Source organism: Lathyrus oleraceus, chromosome 7, assembly GCF_024323335.1.
Source record: "Lathyrus oleraceus cultivar Zhongwan6 chromosome 7, CAAS_Psat_ZW6_1.0, whole genome shotgun sequence".
Classification (NCBI taxonomy): domain Eukaryota; kingdom Viridiplantae; phylum Streptophyta; class Magnoliopsida; order Fabales; family Fabaceae; genus Lathyrus; species Lathyrus oleraceus.
In genome coordinates, this window is record NC_066585.1 from 70,210,393 (window position 1) to 70,217,518 (window position 7,126).

Consider the following 7,126-nt stretch of genomic DNA (forward strand, 5'->3'; position numbering starts at 1 on the left):
TCAAATTGGATGTGGTGACATTCATCCCTGTCAGCAGATACTGAGGAATAGAACAGTTGGTGTTCTGTTAAAGCTCAGTACTCATTTCCAGTCTGGTTATCAAGGAAATACCAGACCTGGCATAAGGCCTACTATCTGAATGTCAAACTGGATGTTATGACATTCATCATTGACAGCATATACTGAACAATAGACAGAGTGGTGTTCTGCTACACTTCAGTATGTTTCTCAGTCTGTTCTTCAAAGGATAACAGAACTGTCTTAAGGCTAAATGTGTAAATGTCAAATTGGATGCTTTGACATGTATTAATGTAAGCTACTACTGTAGAATGGACAATTTGGTCCTGTACAGTTCAGCAAACGTGTACATTCTGTTTTCAGGAAAAACAGACTTAGCATATGGTCCTTGATGTAAAGCTGAATGTTGTGACATTCATTCCTGACAGCATATGCTAGATTGTAGGTTGTTTAGTTTTTTTGTTTCAGCTTTTTCTCAGGCTATTCTTCAGGGATTCAACAGCTGAGAGAAAATCCAGGAAATCAACAACCAAGCTACATTTAATGAACCTAACAAATAGCCTATTTGTTAGTAACTTAGATGTGGAATTTAAGGGAACTCGCGTGACCTTAAATTTAGGAGAATACAAGTGCAAAGCCCAAGTACTGCAATATAAAAGGAAGTCGTTCCTTCATTCAGAACTGGGGATTTTGAGGCGTGAAGTTTTAGTGTGTCCATCATACTTCACTGCTGTATTTTTGTGAGTCTTGTATTAGACATATCTTGTAAACCAAGCTGTTATCTCGTAGATGATTGCTTTGGTGTAGGGTGTTCATTGAGTTGTAAGTGTTGTGTCACTCTAAGCTTTTAAGCGTGAGTGCTGTGTATCTTGATTAAAGCTGTTAAGCACAATTAAGAATTGTTTGAAGTGTGACTTCAAAATTGTATTTAATATTGATTAAAGGTAGTAATCACTGAGGTGATTGAGGGGGAGTGAGTAGGAACTCTGATCTTAGTGTAAGATTGAAATTGCATTGGGTAGGGATTAAGTGAAGAGTTGTAAACGGGTGAGTTTAGCTTTGAATTAATACTACTGATAGTGGATTTCCTCCCTGGCTTGGTAGCCCCCAGACGTAGGTCATGTTGGACTAAACTGGGTAAACAATTACTTGTGTTATTTACTGCACTTACTTTTAAGTTCTGCATAATTCTTGTTTGTGCAGAATTGGATGTCATAACAACCCGTGTGACATCGAAAGTCTGATAACTAGAATTTCAATTGGCATCAGAGCAGGCACCCTGCCTGTTAATTTCTGGGTGAGATCTAGGGAAGTTACTTTCTAGTACCATGGACAAGGATATAGGACACTCAATAGACCACCCATGTTGGATGGCTCTAACTATGATGACTGGAAGCCTCGTATGATAGCCTTCTTAAGGTCTCTAGATAGCAAAGTCTGGAGAGCTGTCAACAAAGGATGGGAACATCCAACGAAGACAGGTGAAGATGGAATCAGTGTGCAAATTCCTGAAGAAGAATGGGACAAGGAGCAAGAGGCATTAGCCCTTGGAAATTCTAAGGCCTTGAATGCATTGTTCAATGGAATCAGTAAGAACATCTTCAGGCTGGTACACCATTGTGAGCTAGCTAAGGAAGTTTGGGATACCCTCAAGATAACTCATGAAGGTACTTCCAAGGTGAAGATGTCCAAACTTCAGATGCTGACCACCAAGTTTGAAAATCTGAGGATGAAAGAGGATGAGACTATTCATGACTTTCACATGAATATTCTTGAAATTGCAAACACCTCTGGTGGATTAGGTGAAAAAATGGCTGAAGAGAAACTTGTAAGAAAGATTCTCAGGTCCTTGCCTAAGAGATTTGCTATGAAGGTCACAGCCATAGAGGAGGCTCATGACATCTGTAATATGAAGGTGGATGAGCTCATTGGTTCTCTCCAAACCTTTGAAATGGGCTTGTGTGAGAATGCTGAAAAGAAAAACAAAAGCGTAGCTTTTGTATCTAATGCTGAAGAGGAGTCAGAAGCAGGATATACTGGAGGTGATGAAATCATATCAGAAGCCTTAGCCATGCTTGGGAGACAGTTCAACAAGTTCGTGAAGAAGATTGATCAAAGAGGTAGACCTAATGTCAAGAACATCTCGTCTGACATCAAGAAAAGATCAACTTCTGAAGAAAAGTTCAACCAAGGCAAGGGAATCCAGTGCCATGGGTGTGAAGGGTATGAACACGTCAGAGCTGAATGCCCTACTTACCTCAAGATGCAAAAGAATGGGCTAGCTATCACATGGTCTGAAGGAGATTCTGAAAGTGAATCTGAAGGAGAATCTGCTAAACATATCACTGCACTAACCAGTGTTTGTGCCACTAATGATGACTCAAGTGAAGATGAACTGACCTTTGATGAACTTGCTACAGCTTATAAGAAGCTGTGTGTCACCAGTGCAGAAGTGCGTGTACAAGGAGAAAAGCATAAGAAACTCATCAAGGAGCTGGAAGATGAGAGACAGAAGCATCTGACGGCCATAGAGGGTCTAAATGGTGAGATAACCCTGCTGACCTCCAAGCTGAATCAGATGACTAAATCCATCAGAATGATGAATAAAGGAACTGACACCTTGGAAGAGATCCTAAAGGTGGGACAGAAGTCTGGAACCACATCTAGTTTAGGCTTTGGGAAAAGATCCTCAGCTGAACGCAAATGCCCAAAGGCTAAAGTTCAGAAATTCAAGCGGAGGTCACATCCAATGTCTCAACATCGGGGAACCAGGATGAATAATCATCAGAAAAGGAAATTCCAGAAATGGAGATGTCACCACTGTGGTAGGCTTGGGCATATAAAAGCCTTCTACTACAGACTTCATGGTTACCCGAACCAAGTCCCTCATGTCAGGCCTAAGCATAAGAAATATAGGCACCATGTCTCCAACAAGAAGAGACAATGGTATGCTAGGTTAGCTCACACAGCTCTAAGGGCTTCTACCAAAGAAGACTGGTACTTTGACAGTGGATGCTCAAGATATATGACTGGTATGGAAAATCTATTGGTAGATATTCAACCTCACACTACCAGCTATGTGACCTTTGGTGATGGTGCTAAAGGAAAATAAAAGGTGTGGGTAAGCTGGACTGCTCTGGAGTTCCAAAACTGAATAATGTGTTGTTAGTAAGAGGACTAACTGCAAACCTCATCAGCATAAGCCAGCTGTGTGATCAAGGGTTCTATGTTCAGTTTACTAAGGAGCTATGTATTGTGACGAATGGTGACAATCAGGAAGTTATGAGAGGATCCAGGTCCAAAGATAACTGCTATCTGTGGGAACCTAAAGTCTCAAACTTCTCCACAATTTGCTCTTCAGCCAAGGAAGAACAGGAGGTGAAGTTGTGGCATAGACGCCTTGGACATCTCCACTTACGGGGAATAAAGAAGATCATATCCAAGGAAGCAGTCAGAGGAATTCCAAAGCTGCTTATTGATGAAGGAAGAGTCTGTGGAGAATGCCAGGCGGGCAAGCAAACCAAGATGTCACATCCGAAGCTGGGACATCCTACAACTTCCAGAGTTCTGGAACTGTTGCACATGGACTTAATGGGACCTATGCAGGTTGAAAGTCTGGGTGGAAAGAGATATGCATACGTGGTGGTTGATGACCATTCCAGATACACGTGGATAAGCTTTATCAGAGAGAAGTCAGATACATTTGATGTCTTCAAAGACCTGTGCATCAGACTCCAAAGGGAAAAGGACAGTTGTGTTGTCCGAATTAGGAGTGATCATGGTACAAAATTCAAAAATTCCAAGTTTGATGAGTTTTGCTCGTCTGAAGGAATAAGTCATGAGTTCTCCTCCCCTATAACTCCCCAGCAGAATGGGATAGTTGAAAGGAAAAATAGAACTATTCAAGAATCTGCCAGAGCTATGATTCATGCAAAGAAGCTCCCTATGCACTTTTGGGCTGAAGCTATGAATACCGCGTGCTATGTTCACAACAGAGTCACCTTGAGAAAAGGAACCTCCTCCACTCTGTATGAAATATGGAAAGGCAGAAAACCCACTGTGAAGTACTTTCATATCTTTGAAGTAAATGCTACATTCTCACAGATCGTGAACAGAGAAGGAAACTGGATCCCAAAAGTGATGAGGGTATATTTCTAGGATACTCCACTAACAGCAGAGCTTACAGATTGTTCAACTACAGGACCAATGTCCTGATGGAATCCATAAATGTTATTGTGGATGATAAAGAGGAAGGAATCGATGTCATAGAGGATGTTGAAACATTCCTTGACAGTTCAACAGACATTCCAGTCAAGTCTGAAGAAGTACAGGAACCTCCTCCTGAATGTGAAGTAGATGCAACCACCAAAATGCCATCTATCAGAATTCAGAAAGACCACCCTAAGGATTTTATCATAGGGGATCCCAATAGTGGTGTGACTACCAGGTCAAGGGGAATAAGCTCAAATTCCTGTTTTGTATCCAAGGTTGAACCAAAGAATGTGAAAGAAGCCCTGACTGACGAATACTGGATCAATGCCATGCAAGAGGAACTTGAGCAGTTTAAAAGGAATGAAGTATGGGAGTTAGTTCCGAGACCTGAAGGGACCAACATCATTGGTACCAAGTGGATCTACAAAACAAGTCTGATGAGAAAGGAGTAATTACTAGGAATAAAGTAAGACTAGTAGCTCAAGGATACACTCAAGTTGAAGGGGTTGATTTTGATGAGACGTTTGCTCCTGTTGCTAGGCTTGAGTCCATCAGATTGCTGTTAGGTGTAGCATGCATTCTGAAGTTTAAACTGTTCCAAATGGATGTGAAGAGTGCATTCTTGAATGGCTACTTGAATGAAGAAGTCTATGTGGAACAACCTAAAGGGTTCTGTGATCCTAACCAACCTAAGCATGTGTACAAGTTGAAGAAAGCCTTGTATGGGTTGAAGCAAGCTCCTAGAGCATGGTATGAAAGGTTGACTGAATTTCGGACCTCAAATGGATACAGAAAAGGTGGGATAGATAAAACCCTGTTTGTAAAAGATGAAGAAGGGAAAGTCATGATTGCTCAAATCTATGTGGATGATATAGTCTTTGGTGGAATGTCAGAACAAATGGTAAAACATTTGTTCACCAAATGCAATCTGAGTTTGAAATGAGTCTGGTTGGGGAACTAACTTATTTTCTTGGAATGCAAGTCAACCAAATGGAGGACTCTATGTTTCTCTCTCAAAGCAAGTATGCCAAAAACATAATTAAGAAGTTTGGTATGGATAATGCTAGGCACAAGAGAACTCCTGCTCCTACTCATCTAAAGTTAACCAAAGATGATGGAGGGCCTAGTGTTGATCAATGTCTGTATAGAAGCATGATAGGCAGTCTACTATACCTAACTGCAAGTAGACCTGACATTTCTTATGCAGTTGGAGTGTGTGCTAGATACCAAGCAGAGCCTAAAGTGAGCCACTTGAATCAAGTCAAAAGGATTCTCAAGTACATCAATGGGACTTGTGACTATGGGATGTTGTACTCACATGGTTCTGAGCCTGTCCTATCTGGGTATTGTGATGCTGACTGGGCTGGGAGTGCTGATGACAGAAAAAGTACATCAGGAGGTTGTTTCTTCTTGGGAGACAATCTCATATCTTGGTTCAGCAAGAAGCAGAATTGTGTATCCCTGTCCACTGCTGAGGCTGAATACATAGCTGCTGGAAGCAGTTGTTCCCAACTGGTTTGGATGAAACAGATGCTCACTGAGTACAATGTCACTCAAAATGTCATGACATTGTTCTGTGATAATCTCAGTGCCATCAATATTTCCAAGAATCCCATCCAACACAGCATGACCAAACATATTGACATTAGACATCATTTCATCAGAGATCTAGTGGAAGACAAGGTGATTACCTTGGAACATGTAGCCACTGAACTTCAACTGGCTGACATATTTACAAAGGCTCTGGATGCTACTCAGTTTGAAAACTTAAGGGGCAAACTGGGAATATGTCTCTCTAAGAACTTATAGCAACCAGTGATGTTTGGAATGTATTGTTTAATATCTCTGCCTATTAAACAATTGGAACTATGCTCTGATTGGTCAACAGATCATAGTTATGCCACTTACAACAAGTGTGGCAACAAGAGGATAAGGAGATATCCTAACGTGAGGCGGCCTATGTGTAAGACCCCAATTTTGGGCCCTAAGATCCCTCATGGCCCATATCATATCATATCATAACCTCAAGGATCATTGCATGCCTTTGTTTCCTCTTAGTGGATAGATTGCCTTGTGGGTTTGTTTCTTGATCACCAAGCATACTTTGCATTTGTATATCTTTGCTTTCATATGTTTATCATTCAAAAAATACAAAAATATTGTCAGTCTAACCTTGTTGCTTGCAGTTGAAGCAATCATCAGAAATTAGGTCAAAGTCAGTCAACAGTCAGTCAAAGCAATGGATGATGGCCATTCTTGTGGAATTTGGGCATCATGATCATTAATCAAAGGTTCATACAACTTGGGACATATCATTTGAAGTCAAGTTCTCAAGGAATTAGGGTTTGGAATTCATCAGAAGAGGATCAATCAGTCCAAAACCCTAGAAAAGTCAAACTTGGTCAACTGAGGATTTAATCAAGAATTTGATGGATAGAATTGATTTGAAGGAGTTCATTCATGCTTGTCTAAGCCTCATATATCATGTTCAACCTCATCATGGAAGAAAATCAAGTGAAATCAGAAATTTTCCAGAAATAGAAAGTGGACCTGTAATTTCAATTGCCAAAAATGGAAACTTCTTGATCTTAAACTTACATCATGATACAAGCTTCAAATGAATTTTTGCCCAACATGAAAGTTGAAGATCTTGTTCTCCCATTTTCAAAAAGTCCAAGAACATCAAAATCCCATGTGTGGTTGTCAAAATATGATCAAATCATTTTCACCAATTTTTGAACTTCAACAAGCCATATCTCTCAAACCATAAGGCCAAATTTGGTGGGGTTTTTTCCTACAACCACATTTTTCAACCTCTTTCCAAAAATATATTTCATGACCTAAAACCTCACCATTCAAAATGGCATTTTGGACCTTTTTCATTTAAATTCAAAGT